The sequence below is a fragment of the Pongo abelii genome, chromosome 7 (genome assembly GCF_028885655.2).
Source record: "Pongo abelii isolate AG06213 chromosome 7, NHGRI_mPonAbe1-v2.0_pri, whole genome shotgun sequence".
In the NCBI taxonomy this organism is placed as follows: Eukaryota; Metazoa; Chordata; class Mammalia; order Primates; family Hominidae; genus Pongo; species Pongo abelii.
Genome location: NC_071992.2, coordinates 130079560 through 130097943, shown reverse-complemented (window position 1 = coordinate 130097943; position 18384 = coordinate 130079560).

The window sequence follows — 18384 nt, the reverse complement described above, 5'->3', positions numbered from 1 at the left end:
TGATAGATTGAAAAATTAAAGGCTGTTGGCAGAAGATACCGCATATTTGTGTGGATCAGATTTGTGTTGGGCCCATATAATTATTTTTCTTTTTTTACCTAAAAAATAAAAACATTATTTAATCATAGTTTGCTTCTGTCCTGCTTCTCCTCTTCCCTTGGGTCCCATCTTCTAGACCTAAGAAATAGCTAAGACACAAGAAGATGGCTGGGATTTGGAGACAGAGAAGACGTAGTTTAAAATCTGGCTCTGCCACTGTGGACCCTCAGGCAACATCTCTGTGTCTGAATTTTCTTACCCTCAAATTAGAGATACTCCATGATGCCTATGTCTCAGAGTATTTATAAGTCTCTCATAAGCTAATGAGTATTAAATATATATTTATACAAAATGTGCCTCAAAATGCTTTGTAAATTATAGGGCACAGTCAAATTGTGAGGTCAACCCACTTGTTTCCTGCTCACTAGTTCTATATCCCTTTCTAATCTGGCATCCATGGCCACTGTCTCTCAGTTGAAGCCCTCTCAGGCATGACAGTGGCCAGTGACCCCCTTCTGTGAAAATAAATGAAGAATTATTTGAAAAAGCAAAAGACTGGAAGCAACACAAACACTCAAGAGTAAGGAAATGACAGGGTGAATTATTACATATCCATATTATGGACTACTATGCAGCTGTAAAAAAGAATAAGTGAGTTTTTATTCTGATATGGAGTTATCTTCAAACTATATTATTAAATGAGAAAAAAGTGAAAAACAGTACTTCTAGTAAATTACCACTTGTGTGAGGGTAAAAGGAAGAAAAAGAGAAAATTATGTATATGCATAAAATATCTTTGGAGAGATACAAAAGAAGCTGGTAGCTCTTGCTGCCTGTGTAGAGAACTGGGTGGCTGAGGGAACAAGGGTGTATCCATTTTCTATTTTCAAGTAACAAATCAAAACAAAATAGTGGTTATGGTAAGCAGAATAGTAGCTCCCAAAGAAGTCCTCCTTCTAATCCCTGAAACCTGTGAATATGCTCACCTGACATGGCAAAAGGGACTTTACAAATGGGATTAAGTTAAGGACTCTAAGATGGGGAGAGGATCCTGGGTTATGCAGGTGTGTCTGGTGTAATCACAAGGGTCCTTATATGAGGGAGGGAGGAGTATCAGAGTCAGTTGGAGATGAGAGATGTGACAATGGAAGCAGCAGTCACTGATGCCATTGGTAGAAGGGAGCCACACCCTAGGAAATGCTGGTAGCACTCCTCAGACTTGGAGCCTTCCCTACATCCTCCAGAAGGTACAGAGCAGTCTTAATGCCTTGACTTTTCTCTGTTAGACCCACTTTTGGACTTCTAATCTCCAGACCATAAGATATAAAAGTGCTAAAATAAGTTTTAATGATAATCTCTACTCTTTCTTATTGTTTTATTGTTTTACCTCTCACCTGAGTCCTATATTAGCTTTATCTACCTGGCTCATATAAATAAACTGAACCAATTTAAAATAAATATTACCAACATCTAATATCAAAGAGAATTTTTGCACTAATATTGTCTTTACCATTTATTTTAGGTGACTGGGTTTTTAGAAAAGAACCTGTGTTCATAGCGGTAGATAGCCTGCAACTCCGTAAGCATCATCCTCTTCAGCTCACGTCCATCTTGAATGCCTTCCTATAATGTTTAAGTAGAAACTATCTTTCTATGCAAGGCTGATCTTTTTCCCAAACTATGAATCCTGTTGTTGCGTCTGGTCCTCTCTCTCCTCCTCTGAATTTTCTTTTTCCTTGATTGTCCTTTCTTGTGTATTCAGTCACCTCTCACCACTGACTCCTTGTGTTTAGCATGTAAACACCATCATATGTCTACAATGTAATACAACGCCTTGGACTCTGGATTCCACTTTAGCTCTTACTTTTGTTTTCCTTGAAAGCTAATTTTAAATAGTAGTTTCTAATTTCTATAATAATGCATGTGTACCGTAAAAATGAACAGCTTAGAAAAGCTCTAAAAAATTGTGTATACCCATAGCTCCACTAAAAATGACCATTCTTAACATTTATGTATAAAAGATATGCATCCTTTCCTACGTGCATATATAAACAAATATTTCAACAGAAATATGACCATATCAACATACTGCTTGAAACAGTTAATATGCCAATGAAACTATCCTGCTATGTCCCAGTAGAAAGGATAATTTTCAGATTCTAGCAGTGCTTATTTTTTATTACTCGCTCTACTGACCTTCCTCTTTGCTAGTGTACCATCTCCTTTGTGAATTCTATACAACTTCAGGCTACTCTGGGACTTCCCGAGATAATCCCATTCCCACTCATGGTTATAGTTACCATTTTAAGGAGATTACTCACAGAATGGTTTTCTGATCCTGCCTCCCTGCATCTGTGTGTGTGTGTGTGTGTGTGTGTGTGTGTGTGTGTGTATCTCATTGTTGTAACTCCTAAATGTTTAACAGATGAGGTAACTGGGATTCAATATAATAAAAACAAGACTTATCCTCTTACTTATAAAAATGCTTTCCTGAGAATATCAGGCCTAACTCAGATTACTCCCAACTTACTACACGATATTTGAGTCAGGTTGATTCTATTTCAAAAATCTACATATATTTAGTCCTTCTTTTTCACAGGCATTGCTTATAACTCAGTTCAGCTACGATCTCACCTGGGCCACTGCAAAATCCTCCCAAGTACTAGTATTTATCTCTCGTTTTTTCATACCTGCATCTATTCACAGCACCTCTATCATTTTCTAAAATGCAAGTTAAATCATATAATTGTCCTATTCATTAAAATCTTTTAAAGACTCAATCAACCATTTTTGCAGAGCCTATAGCAGTCATTATGTTCTGCCTGATCTTATCCTCATTTCTTTTCTGCCCTACTTTCTTTCCCATCAAATCTATGTATTTTCTACCATTGATTTTACTTTGCTACCTCATGAGGCTTTGCATATCTTGTTCCTTGTGTCTGGGTTATCCTTCCTTTCTTGTTCATCTAATGACTTCCAAATGCCTCATCTTAAATCTTTCAAGACCCTCACAATAAAGTGAATTTACTTTCCTGTTTCTCAACCTTCTGAATATGACATGTATGTGTATCAACATAGATAGAGTATATATGTATATATATAGTTGACCCTTAAATAATGTGGAAGTTTAAGGCCACCAATCTTCCATACAGTTGAAAATCCACATATAACTTTTGAATCCCTGAAGGCTTAACTACTAATATCCTTCTGTTGACCAGAAGCCTTACTAATAACATAATCAGTAAATTAACACATATCATATATATGTATTACACACTATATGTATTCTTACAATAAAGTAAGCTAGAAAAAATGTTATTGAGAAAATCACAAGGAACAGAAAATATATTTATTTATTCTTCCATACATGGAAATAGATCATCATAAAGGTCTTCATCTTCATCATTTTCAGATTGGGTAGGCTGAGGAGAAAGAGTTTGTCTTGCTGTCTCAGAGGTGGCCGAGGTGGAAGCAAATACTCAGATAAGTAGTATTGCACAGTTCAAACCCATGTTGTTCAAGGGTCAACTGTAAATCATTGATATCTATATTATTAATCTATCATCTATCTATCTATCTCATCTATACCTATTATTCACAACATAATATATTAAAATTGATTTTATTTCTACCCCCTAACTTCATGATTTGCATTTCTATTGGGTTCTACTTGACACTAAATATTTTGTCATTTCTAATTTGTATCCACAGGACCTGGATATTTAATAAAACTATGAATTTTGATGAATATTGACTATTAATGGTGACAAATATTTACTGAGCATTTTTTGTACATATTACAAATATTTTCTCATAACACATTTGAGAGTTCTTACCAAACACCTGTGATTTAGAAGTCCTACCACCTATAAAGAATGTAATTGTCCAAGTTTAAATGACTAGTAAGTAGCAAATGTAGCATTTGAACCCAGGCAATCTGGTTCTAGAATTTTTTTTAATACTACATATATACAAGTGTAATGAACAAATATGTGAATTAATAAATGAGTGAATGAAAACTTGTTTTACATAAAAGCTTTAGGTTTTTAAAAAAATCTCAACCAGAGTTTTTCAATGAGTCCAGAACTTCTATTTGCTATGCGATTCCCTATGCTTTCATTAAGGATAGTTTAACAATTGAATCAGAAATATCTATCTGAAATCAGAATACTTTTGTACAATTATCAACTAAGAACACTAATTAGAGAATTCTATGAGAGAAGAAAGGCAACAAGGGCCCTATGTAGCATCAGCCATGTTTATTTCTTGCCAGTACATTCTGCACTTCAAACACTCATATTCTGGCATTCCACAATAGGTCTATACAGTGTTAGAAATGCATTCTTAGTATTTCCAGCCCAAATTATTATCTGTTTTGATGCAAATTGCTAACATCAAATACAAAAACTAAAAAAAAAAATTGACAAAACATAGTAGCAATAAAAAGAAAATTCACAATAGGCTGTAAGAATTAGCATTTCAAGCATCGTGTGTAAATGCATCCTCTCCTAGAAAAGAGCATTTTATCCCGTGCTTACAACAAGCCTAGAGTGGGCTAGCCATATTTTTACACAAAATATTTTACATGGGAAAAATTATAGAATCCTCATAACTAAAACCTATTAATGTTTTCCAAAATCATGTTACCATCGTTTTAGGAATATCATAAGCAACTATATTTTAATAATATAATAACAATGTGTTGATGCAAATTTTTTTTTAAGTTGAAAATGTCCTTCTCTATTCAGATGAGGTGTATTATGCTGTCATGATGTCAGTGCCTACAACATGCAGCTGATAGAACAGTTTCCTCTGGAATAAAAGTTTGTTGCACCCTTAGGTAGGTGATTTCCTCCTGAGGAAAGAAAAGTACAGAGAGAACTTGAAAAAGAGAATATTTCAGACTTTTTGCTGCAATGGCCTGAATATAAATTGTATATTTAATCTTCTTAAGGCAAGGAAGAAAAGCATCAACCTACATGGCAGATGATAACAGGAATATTGAGAATGAGGAAAAGATTCCTGCAAAATTGGTAATTATCAGTGCCAGTTGCACGGTTTAGAAAATCAAAATAATATGCAGACATTCAAAGAAAAATATTAAACTAGCTGGAAGAAAACTGTGCCCATATGTCCCATCAGCACATTTATTTTAGTAAGCACCTACGTGTTCAGTCACCAGCACGCCATCAAGAAATGAATTTGGCCACGTAGGAGGTTCTGTGGGCACTAAAGAAAAATAAAACAACCACAGAGAATTATCTACAATATCATTAAAACAGAGGAAAATATGGCAAAGATTTGGCTTCTCTTGAAGTCCCATTTTTTTCTTAAACTGTGTATTATAGTCAACTTTAGAACCAATAGCCAAACAGGCTCTACATATTTTTTGATATTAACAACAATTAGACAGCGGACAAGATTGATACAAGAAATTAGATAAACATAAAAACATAAGACTTGTTTATGTTAGAATTCCGCCTATAGTACATAAAGTAGGAACGCAACCCCGTGTTCGGAGATTAATATAATAGTATAGCATTAGCCGTGTACAACAAGGACAAGCAGTAAACTATACGTTGAGGTTAAATTTAACATAAATTTAACTCATTCTTCTCCTTATATACTTGTCACACCTTTTAATATTCCTTTTTTAATTCTGAAACTCTATAGATAGGAATGGATATATCTTTGACCATCAGAAACTACTCTTGTGCAATTAACCTGGCTTTTAAAGCTTCCTTCATAGCATCTCAAGTTAAAAACAAACAAACTAATATTTTTTCCATCTTTCAATCAAGACATGTGTAATCAGTAAAGTCCATCTTTACCACATGATAAAAATGTATAATATTTAGTAAGGTAATTTGTAATAAAGTATAAATGACAGATATATTTTCTCCCCAGGTGACTGTTTCAGGAGCATACCATTTGGTAATAGAAACATGAAAAGTACACCTAAGTAGAGATATATGAATATTTACTTGTCAAAATATGTGGGGCAGAGGTTTTGCACCATAGTATCATTTAAATTTCTTTTCAGTAACACTAATTGACTTTCTCCTCAGTTTATTATGCCATAATTACCAGAATCAAGAATCTTATGTGTAAATACATAAAAATATTAAAATAAGGGATAAATTCAAGGCAGCAAAATCTGATGTCCACAAGGACCAGAAAGATGTGGTAAAAGAGGAAAGCAGACTTGAGAACACATGCCTGTCTAACCAGTGGAAATTACTGCCACATGGAAATATGGATCGTGTTTGCTAGATGTTCCAATTTTTCAAGAGAAGCTGGTTTTTAGACTCGTATGAGTAATATGCTAATGTTTAAACATTGGCAACCAAATCACTTAAAAAGATCTACATCAGACAAACAGAAATCTTCAATGAGCCCACATTCTGGGATGGCCACAACGGTGAAGTAAAACAGGTGTGTAGACTGGTATATCCTGCCACTCAGTCTTGTTATGTGTTAGAAAAATCTCTCCAGATCTGTTTTCTCAATGGTAAAATGAGAAGAATGTTGTGGATATTCTCTTATATCTTTTTTGTATTTTATTTCATAAATTTCTTAGATCTGTGTTTTGTTTTCTTACAGGGCATATAGATACTAGGTCCTTCACTGGATTAGATAAATATATTCATTTTTCATTCAACAACAAGGACAAGCACTCTTTTAAGCACTAAGAATATGATTTGGAATAAAATGTAGAAACCCCTCATGGCATTTGCATACTAGTGCCTATAAACAAATAATAAACAGATAAATAAACTATATGGAGATGGTGTCTGATGATAAGCACAACTGTGTAAAATTAAGGATGAAAGAAGAATGCATAGTGCTGAAGGAAGTGATTGAGATTTTAAATTTGATGAACAGAGAAAGCCATACTACACATACAAGATTTTTACAAAGACTTGAGGAAAATGAGTTCACAAACCTTGCACATATCTGAAGGAAGATAGTTCCACAGACAGACAATGAAAAATACCAAATCCCTGAAATGGGAGTGTGATGGAGGTGTTTTTCTTAACAAGTGTATGGAGTATTTTGAGAGAAGTAGAAGCTAAGAGGAGGTGGAATGGGGGAAAGGTAATGTTGTCTTGTGTTTGAGGGATACAGTAAAGAGCTTAGCTTTTATGTTGAGTGAGACATAAACCATTGGAGGGATTTGAGAGGTGCAGTGTCTTAGTCTGTTAGGGCTGATATAACAAAATACTTTCTACTGGATAATTTATAGGCAACAGAAATTTATTGTTCACAGTTCTGGAGGCTGGGAAGTCTAATGTCAAGGAATCGACAGATTTGGTGTCTGGTGAGGGTTTATTCCTTATCGACGGTGTCTTCTTGCTACATCCTATGTGGCAGAAGGGGCAAAGAAGCCCACTAGCCTCTTTAATAAGCACATTAATTGTTTTCATGAGGTAGAGTCCTCATGACCTAATCACCTCCCAAAGGCTTAACATCTTAGTATCATCAGTTGAGAGTTAGTCTTCAATATACAAATTTTGCAGGGATACATATATTTAGACCATGGCATAGAGTAAATTTTTTTATGATTAATGTTACAAAAATAATAAAAGAAGAAACTTGAAACTTTTCCATCAAATTGTAGGTCTCAGTAATTCTCCCCGCACTTCTGCCAGTTTTTGCTGTGTATATTTTCAAAACTGTTAATATGCTAATTGACTCTCAGACATATGGAATATCCCTTTTTATCTTTCATATTACTTCTTGTTTTGCAGCCTGCAACATTCCTATGATTGTTATCTGCACGGTCTATCTTTTGCCATGCTTTTAGTATCCCTTTTAGACTGCATATGGTTGTCTCCATTTTGTTTAGTTATGCAATTACAATTGAATGCAGTTGTAAATTAAAGTTTAATTGCAATATTTAATCCACTTCACTTGCTGTAATTATTAATAGAGGTACTTTTATTCCTACCATCTTGCTATTAGTTTTTTATTTGTCCTTTTTAAATTCTTTTTTCCTTTATTTTTGGGAGTTAAATGCACATATTTTAATTATGCCTCGATATTTCTTCTTTCTGATTTTTAGCTCTACTACTTTATATATTTTTAGTGTTTGCTCTAGGAATGAAAAGATGCCTATTTAACTTATTACACTACTCAGAATGGCATGAAATTTAAAATTTATGAATTATTTATTTCTGGAATTTTCCATTTAATATTTTCAGACTGTGGTTGACCATGAGGAACTAAAACCATGGAAAGTGAAACCATAGATAAGAAGGGATTACTGTATTTATTTCTTGTGTTTCCTCTTCGTATCTGGATATTTGAATTTCCATCTCTTATCATGCCTTTTCATTCTAAAGATATTTCTTTAGTATTTCTTTTGTGAAGGTCTGGTGGAGACAAATTCCCTCTGCTTTCTTTAATCCAAAATATTATATTTCACTTTTATTTATGACTGATGTTCTCACTGAATATCAATTTCTAAGTTACTGGTGTCTTCTTTCTAAATTCTGGCCTCTTTAATAATAGCATTTTACTATACTTTGCCCTCTGTTGGTTCTGTTAAGTCAGTTGTTCTTGTTTTTCTGTTTGTTTGTTTTGTTTTCCTTGTATGTAATAGACTTTCTTTCTCTAGTTGCTTTTAAGTTTTGTTAAATTTTGTTAAATTTAAGTTTTGTTAAATTTAGATTCCAATATTTGGAATCTAAAGGGTGTTTTCATTCATATTTTGGTCTCTCCCTTTGTGGCCTTCTTTTTCATAGCTGTTTTTCTCCTTTAATTTCCAAATGGTCTGACATACCTAATTTTCTTGCCTGACTCTTCCAACTAGTATGACCAGAGCTTTCTGTATGAGTTCTAATTCCCCTTCACTGAAAAAGGAATGAGCATGACATCAGGAAAAAGTGCCTTATAGATGTAGACTTTGTCTAATGATGTCTCATTTCTATGGCCAAATCACCTGTGTTTCCTTTCTCATAACACAGTTGTATTATTTTGTTTGTTATTGTTGGGTGTTTATTTGGTTCCAAAGTTTTATTTTTCACTATGAGAGTTTGTTTGATATAGGCCATTTTATATTTACTTAAACCAGAGTCATTTTCTGAATATAATTTGAAGGAAAACCAGTGGGTACAATGACAACAAACCTCACAGGGGTGTGTTCTTTTACACTCTTATTTAAGTTGGCTTGGATGTATAGCTTTGCGCTTCCAGTGTTCTGAAACTTCTGTTTTTTTTTTTCAATAATCAATAGTGATTCTATGCGATGTCATGTATTTGCTAAGAAGATCCAGGGTGAAACTCAGCATATGAAATAGATAAAGTTATCTCTTAGACTCATGATAGTAACTTCATTCTTCATTCTTCATCAAACACTACTCATCAGTCAGTATGGAACATAATTCAAACTTTAGAATGGCATTTCCATAATGGAATGTTGTGAGTTTAAGGGATTTAGGGTGGATCAAGGAAAAATGCATGACCATGTGGTGGCTGTAGAATAGAATAAGTTTATTTGGGTGGTGCTTTGACAGGTTTGCATTCTGGGAAGTCCCTTACAGCATGAGGTCTTCCAGAGAGAATGGCCAGCCAGCACATGGTTACCACATAGAAAGAAAAGAGGGCAAAGGAACTCCCAGTGGAGAGGAGGAAACCAAGAGGAGGTTCATGGGTCTAGATGATTTCACTCAGCAGCATAATGAAGAGTCTCTGGGTCATAGAGCACCAAAGAACAGCAACGTCTTGGGACTGTTTATAGCTCAAGAACCTATCTTCTCTCTGGCTAGAAGATGTTTGGTACATTTGTGCAGTATATATAAGCCAGCAGCCTCTAAATTGCTAAACATCAGCTTATTTGGGCTATATTTAAAACAATTGCATGGGTGAAAAATTGAGTTCGGTTGTGAAAACGGAAGAAGTAAATGACATATATGAAGTTAATGACATATAAGGCCAATATACAAGGGTCATGTTTAAAACATTTATGTAGAGAAATAAAAGTAGAAATTCTAGTTTTAAGAAATGTTCCAGACTACAGAATAAAGGGAAACTTATGAACACTTAAGGTTTGCAAAGATGGCACACATGTGAATATCCCCTACTTTCCTTAACTGTCTCTGTTCCTTGTACTTTTTAACCCATGCAACACCCTCTGCAAGCCACTCAGTCCGGTGACCATATTCTTTCCTCAGAAAACTACCCCTGTGAACACGGTGGCTCGTTGTATACCTTATTACATCAAGAAACACTTCAGGATTTGCTTGAATTATAGAAAACACTGATTGATCTGTAGTATACATATACCCTGGAAGTAACAGAGCTTTATTTTATGATTGTGGACACACTCACACAAGGTAAGTGAATACTTCCCAAAAGACAATTGATTTTATTTCTGAAGTGAATTGTATAAATTCTATTTTATAAGATAATTATGAATTCTAATTAGAAATTGAATAAACAAATTAACTCCACGTGAAAATACTCTTGCCATTTTTAAAGAAAATGAATTGAGTGTTTTTTAAAAGTCATGTTATATTCATATTATTGAAAGAATACCAACAACTTAGGTAAAAAATTGGTTTCTGTCCTAATCAGATAAAATGTAGACATTTGCAAGAATTCAGCAAAGATTATTTTGAAAATGTCTCTACTCCCTCAACTTTAAACACATTTAAATAGAAAATTATAGATAATGAATTATAGGTACAACTGATTCTAGAAAGATGACACAGTTACTCATAAAAAAGGGGGGGATACTTGACTATTCATCAACAGATTTAGGAATTATTATAATTTAATATTTAAAGTTAAACAATTTATTTCATGTATCTTTTGCATTCTGATTCTTTTCTTTGTTTTTGTACCAATGACTTATTATAGATCCTGATCATATAAAATAAGAGAACCTGTTTACACTGAAAAAAATTGCTCCTTTCTTATTCTTCCATAGTTTGGTTGCACTTTTATAGAAACATCACTTACAACAGTTGCCAGATTTCCTGTCTCAGGAAAATGCACCTGACGTTAAGGGCCAGTTCCTATAACATCATTTTGATTCAAAGTCACCTTTTGATAAGAGCAGAGTGAAGATGCAGATGCAGAGTCAGTGAGAATGCAGTTCATTGCATCACAGTTGGTTCCATTACTTCATTTGTCCATGGTAGAGACTGCTAAATTACTATGAGATTCAACCTTTTATTCTTGTTTCTACTAAAGTGGCTCTAATTTTTTTTTAATTATTTGGCCTTCAACAAATAGTTTTAGCAGGTAGTATTTAGTTTGCTTTAAAAAACACAACTCGTTTACTTATTTGATATACAAGAAGCAGAATTCAAAATTGTACACATTAATTAGATAATATGCAAATTTTTCTCATGATTAAAGAAGCAATTTTATTTGGGAAAGCCATAAGCAGAAACTCAAAAAATATTCATTTTAGGGCCATCAACTTACATTAACTGAGTTTACATGGAGTGACTTGTTTAAATAGAGTTAATTTCATTAGCATAAATATTTGCACAAATTACTGTTTTACAATTTAGAAGTACAGTGTTTAGCTTAATGATAATTTTAGATCCTCTTTTTATAGTTACAGTCTTACTGATATACACGTTGTTGCTAAAGTATTCCTGTAGCAAGAACCAGTGCCTTTTTACATCTTGCAGTTTCATTATCAGATCTCTATAAAATAAAATGAGGCCTTAATAATACCTGAGAAGGACTAGTTCTTTTCAGTTGGAGAGGACAGAGTCAGTGCAACCCTCAGCTTCATCTTCCAGCTAAGATGGAGAAGCTTGAAGCGAATCGTAGGAACCTAGTTTGAAAATATCAAAGAGTGATGAAGGGAACCAGTATTTCAGGGGCTATGATGGTGAGAGGAGGGAAGGCTTCATTAGAGCTTCTCCATCAGGACTTTTGCTGATTCTCAACACCGAGCAAGAAGCTCAGAATCAACAGAAATGACTATGGCTAAACCCAGAAAATCTACCATTGCTTTTGGTAAACTTACAAGACTGGCAAGGAAAAATATTGAATTTTGCATTCCCAAGGCTATCAAGAGAGAAAAGAGCAACACAGGTGTAATTCTTATACATTATGGTTTCCTCTCTTGGCTTTTTTTTTAATTTTTAAACTGCACAGAGCAAGAAATTATGAAGCTAACCAAAAACTTCTTAAAAAGCACAGTGGAGTTAAAGGTAGTCTCGTGGTGAAAATAAGGTGGATCTGTTAATTACAAAATACTCTCATTTGTGATGCTTAGTGTGCTATATCCTAGCAGAAGGTGTGAAATGAAGGTAAATGAACCTTAGCAAAAAGCAAAAAGCCTTAAATCATTTCAAACCTTTATTTAACGAAAATTGTCTTCTACTCTTTCTACTTATGAGAGGATAATGTGATATCTCATCAAGAAGATGAGTGACAACATCTGGTTCTCCAAAAATTTTTGTTACGATGTCAAAAAAATCAAGTAAAAATGATGCAAACCAAGAAAAAAGGACAATAGAGAAACAAACAATAGAAATAGAACTACAGATGACTTTGTTATTAGAATTGACAGAAAAAGACTCACTGAATATGCTGAGGAAAACATATGAAAGGTGAAAAATTTTATCATGTAGAGTCCATAAGAAACAAGTAAAACTTTTAAAACCACAAAATGTAATAATTAAAATTGAGAATTCAATGAAAGTTTAACAGCAAATTGAACACTATGGAGAGGAGTTTAAAATTGGGAAGTAGTTTACTAGAGAATAGCAAGCACAAAATAATGAAAAGAAAAAGAATGGAAAATTCATAAGAAACCATAAGAAAAATATGAAATAAAATGAAAAATTCTAACATGTTAAATTTGCAAAAATGTAGAGAAGAGAGAATGATGGTTCTGTGGAGAGCAAAGGGTAATATATGAGAATCAAACACTGATACCTATTCAAACTGTACTTTAAAGTTCTATGTATGCAAAAAGAAAAATAATATTAAAAAACACATTATAATGTGATTATTGAAAATGAAAGTTAGATATGCTATTAAGGCAGTCAGAGAAAAAAGACACATACTTTCAAGGAACAACAATAAGACTGACAATGGGATGACATCTTTCAAGTTCTGAGATGAAATGACTGCCAACCTAAAATTCAGCACTCAGTAACAATGTAATTCACAAATAGAGGAAAAATTTAAAAAAAAATTTTTCAGACAAACAGAAAATGGGACAATTTGTTATGAGAATGTGGGAGCTATGAAAAATAGAACCAAACCAACTTGTCTTTATTTACAATATGTACTCTGTAGGTTACACTTCACAATAAAATCAGTTTAATTAAAATATGAAAGAAACCTCTCAGATTCATCTTATTAGCAAAATAGCCTTTTCTATTATTTGTTTATTTATTTATTTATTTTAGAGACAGAGTCTTGTTATATTGCCCAGGCTGGCCTCAAACTTCTAGAAGAACCTTTTCTATTTCTTAGTGTTAGAAATCAGTTGCATCATAGGAGTTTTGATTCTGTGATTCATTTGATGGTTGCAGCAAATGATAAAATGACACTTAATAAATAAAAATAACAAAATACTCTTTCAATACTTGAAGATAGACCCCTCAAATTAAGAGTAGTACAATGGTCAGGTGATAAAATATGTAGAACTGAGGTCATTAGGTAGATATAAGGCAAAAAAAATGATTCATGTATCTTGTAAGATGTGGAAAAGACAGATTGACTGCAAATACAAGCCCTTTGTCCTCGTCCAGTTTCCTTTTCTGCAAATGTTTGGTTACAAAAGCTAACTTTTGTGAAAGCCTGAAAAGCTGGCAGCTATTGTTTCTCTGGAGACAGGAAAACAATATCTATCTAAAGAGATATTGTTAGCCAACCCAATGGTAATACCTTAGATCATGAACTCCTTTGGAGTTGGGAGTTAAATTATTGAAAGTATAATTCTTCTAAGTATGAAATGCAGGAGGTTTTAGATAGTTGGTCATTTGGCCTTCTGTGATGTCTGCCTTGAAAATGTCATCATATTTGTTTCATTACCAACAGCGTGATCCTTATTACTAGGAAACTGATTCATTACAAGAAATGAGGTACTTCCCAAATAGAAATGAGTACAAGCCCAGCAAACAGTGATTTTGATTTTATGCCTTAGATAGTTTAGGTAAAAATTATAGTCAGGTATCGGACTCATATAAAATGTGCCTAAACATGCAAAAACCGATGTTAAAAATGGGGTTCTTGTAGGTGATATACTTAGAGAATCTTAAACCTCTAAAGTAGAGGAAAAGATATCTTGAGAAATAAAGAACAAAAGAATGTAGATTAGTGCATGAAAATTTGTGGTCTTGTTCCACAGATTGAAGCAGTAGCTGAGTATCTCTTACATAGTCTTAAATTTGGTACAGAGGTCATGGATTGAATCCTTCTCCTTTAGAGGAATGTCTGCTTCTCAAAATTCCTAAAAACAGTCAACTAAATGTTTCTGGTCAGAACAATTCTACAGAGATTTGATTTAAGTTTGTGTCTTTTTAATTGAGAGACATGAATCCATTGACCAAATCTCTGGAGATTCACAACTGTGGGCGAAAGATTACCTAGGTGCCAAGGCAAGAGACTAAAGGCACAAACTGTTTCAGTATAATAAAGAAAATAATTAGAATAAGAATAGTCATAATACAATTAGATATAGAGATGATCATGGACAATTATCACTATTAATCATTAGCTTTTAATATTACTCTTTGTTGTATTACTAATATACCTAGAAATAACCGGCGGGTATAGGGTCAGGTGCTAAAGGGACATTGTGAGAAGTGACCTAGAAGGCAAGAGGTGAGACTTCTGTCACGCCCGCATAAGGGCCACTTGAGGGCTCCTTGGTCAAGCGGTAATGCCAGTGTCTGGGAAGACACCCATTACTTAGCAGACTGTGAGAGGGAGTCTCCTTTCCTTCGAGGAGTCAGGGAACGCTCTGCTCCACAAGCTTCTCGTGGAAGGCGGGATATTATCCACGCCTGCCTGCAGTCATCCGGAAGCCTAAACCCCTCCCTGTGGTGCGGTGCTTCAGTGGTCACGTTGCTTGTCCACTTTCATGTTCTTCCCGTACTACTGGTTCCTCTTTGAAGTTCGTAGTAGATAGCGGTAGGAGGAATAGTGAAAGTCTTAAACTCTTTGATTTTTCTTGTAAGTGCATAGAAAAAAACGCTGACATATACTGCCTTCTCTCTCTCTCTGCTTCTGCTACCAAGAGGGAAGGGCCCCCTGTCCTATGATCACCTGACTTGCTTCACCTTGTCAATCACTTGGAAGATTCACCCTCCTTACCCTGCCCGCCTTGTCTTGTATGCAATAAATATCAGCGCGCCTAGCCATTCGGGGCCACTACCGGTCTCCGTGTCTTGGTGGTAGTGGTCCCGCAGGCCCAGCTGTTTTCTCTTTATCTCTTTGTCTTGTGCTTTATTTATTACAACTTCTGTCTCTGCACACGGAGAAAACACCGGCTAAGCCCCGTAGGGCTGGACCCTACAGCTACTGTGCTGATTGTTTATAGTATTCGATGATGTAAATTCCATTGGAAATCAAGGATTATCTTTCTGTGATGTTACTCCTTGAGATCAAATTGAAATCCAGGTTGTACATCATGAAAAGGTTATTTTGTATGCTCTTGAAAAAAAAAATGCTCAATTTAATTAGTTCTTTTCAATACTTAGCTATGTTGTCTTACAATAATTAGGAGTACCAAATCAGAGATGACATTCTTATACGTATGAGTAGGCTGTAGCTAACTTATGAATAGAGTTAACAAATTTTCAATAATTTAACTCCCAATTCCAAAGGAGTTCATGATCTAAGGTATTACCATTGGATTGGGTAACAATAATTTCACTCCCAAAGGAGTTAAATATGAAAACATGAGAGTCTCTGACAGCTTTCTTTTTTTTTTTTTTTAATTAAACTTTAAGTTCTGGGATACATGTGCAGAACGTGCAGGTTTGTTACATAGGTATACATGTGCCATGGTGGTCTGCTCTGACAGCTTTCTTAATTTGAGTTGCAGAATCCTATTTGTTATTTCTAACTTTCCTGAATATTGGAATAATACAGACATTATTATAATGAATTAGATATAAACTCTGAAAACTTTGCAAAACTCTTTAATAATAGCCTCAATTAATTGGGTGTCTCTGTCACCAGATACTGACAATCTTCAAAGTGGGAATGCACTATTCAGTAACTACCTACGCCACTGTTAGATCCACAGCTCTCTATCAAGGAAAGCATCACATACATCCCAATAGTAGGTAATGACCAGATTCACAAAACCCACTGCAGGGTTATAGTGTTTGATATCCACTTAGAGATGTTCAAATGAGCCCTTGGATTCAAAATCATGCCCATGAGGCACCTTCGCAATTTTGCAAGGCTTATGTTGATGACAGATGTGATAAGCACTGAAAATTTACTAAAAAGTTTTAGTACATTTTTTTCCACTGAGATTTATTGGTGAATTTTTCTCCTTTGAGTGCTATTTTTTTGCAAAATTATTACAGCACTTTACATTAATTCTTCTTGCAATATTAAGCTGCCATCTGGAGAAAACAAGAGTTTTAGTTATACATATTTTGGGAGAACCTGTGAAATTTTGATACCTGTATACAATGTGTCATAATCAAATTAGAGTAATTAGGCTATCTATTACCTAAAACACTTTTCTTTGTGTTGGGAACATTCCATTTTTTCTCTTCTCACTATTTTGAAATAGACAATAAATTATTAACTGTAATTGTCTCTACTGTACTATCAGATATTAGTACACACATAGAATTCCTTCTATGTTCTGTATTTCTGTACCCCTTAACCAACTTCTCTGCATCTGTCCCTCTCACACATTCTTCCCACCTTCTGGTATCTATTATTCTATTCTCTATGCCCATGAGATCCACTCATGGGCATAGTGAAATAAGCCAAGAACAGAAACGTATAACATATAACATCACAGAAAGATAATCTTTGATTTCCAATGGAATTTACATCATCGAATACTATAAACAATCAGCACAGTAGTTGTAGGGTCCAGCCCTACAGGGCTTAGCGTGTGTTTTCTCCGTGTGCGGAGACAGAGATTGTAATACATAAAGACACAAGACAAACAGATAAAGAGAAAACAGCTGGGCCCAGGGGACCACTACCACCAAGACTGGTAGTAGTGGCCCCGAACGGCTGGGCACACTGATATTTATTGCATACAAGACAAGGGGGGCAGGGTAAGGAGGGTGAATCTTCTAGGTGATTGACAAGGTGAAGCAAGTCATGCAACCCCATATATGAATGAGGACATGCAGTATTTGTCTTTATATGCTTGGCTTATTTCACTTAACGTAATGACATACAATTCCACTCATGTTGCTGCAAATAACAGGATTTTTTATGGTTGAATAATATTCTATTGTATATACATACCACATTCTCTTTATCCATCTTTCTCTTGATAGATAATTAGATTAATTCCATATCTTGGCTATTGTGAATAGGAATATAATAAAAATTTGATAAACTGTTTTCCTTTCTTTTGAATATTTACCTAGCAGTGGGATTGATGCATCATATGTTAGTTATATTTTTAGTTTCTTGAGGAACTTCCACATAATTTTCCATAGTGCCTGTACTAGTATTATTTTACTTTCCACCAACAGTGCACAAATGTTCCTCCTCCACATCCTAGTCAGCACTTGTTACTTCTTGTTTTTTGATTATATCCATTATAAGTGGGGTGAGATTATATGTCATTGTGGTTTTGATTTTCATTTTCCTAATGATCAATGATATTAAGCATTTTTTCAACTGTTGGCCAATGGTATGTCTTCTTTTGAGAAATTTCTATTCAGTTCTTTTGCCCGATTTTAATCAGACTATTTGTTTTGTTTTTTGCTATGGAGTTGAGTTTCTTCTACATTCAAGTTATTATTCCCTTATTAGATGGATAGTTGCCAGATATTTTCTTCCATTATGTAATTGTCTCTTTACTTTGTTGATTGTTTCCTTTACTGTGCAGAAGCATTTTAGCTTGATATATTCCAATTTGCCTATTTTTGCTTTTATTTCCTGTGCTGTTGAGGTCTTATTCAAACAAATCTTTGTCTAAACCAGTGTCTCATAACATTTTCTCCAATGTTTGTTTTTTAATAGATTCATGGTTCTGGTCTCACATTTAACTCTTTAGTTGATTTTGTGTTGACTTTTGTATATGGTAAAAGATAGGAATCTCATTTCATTTTTCTTAATATGGTTATCCATTTTCCCAGTACACATTATTGAAGAGACTGTCGTTTTCTCAATGTATGTTCTTGGCACTTTTGTTGAAAATGAGTT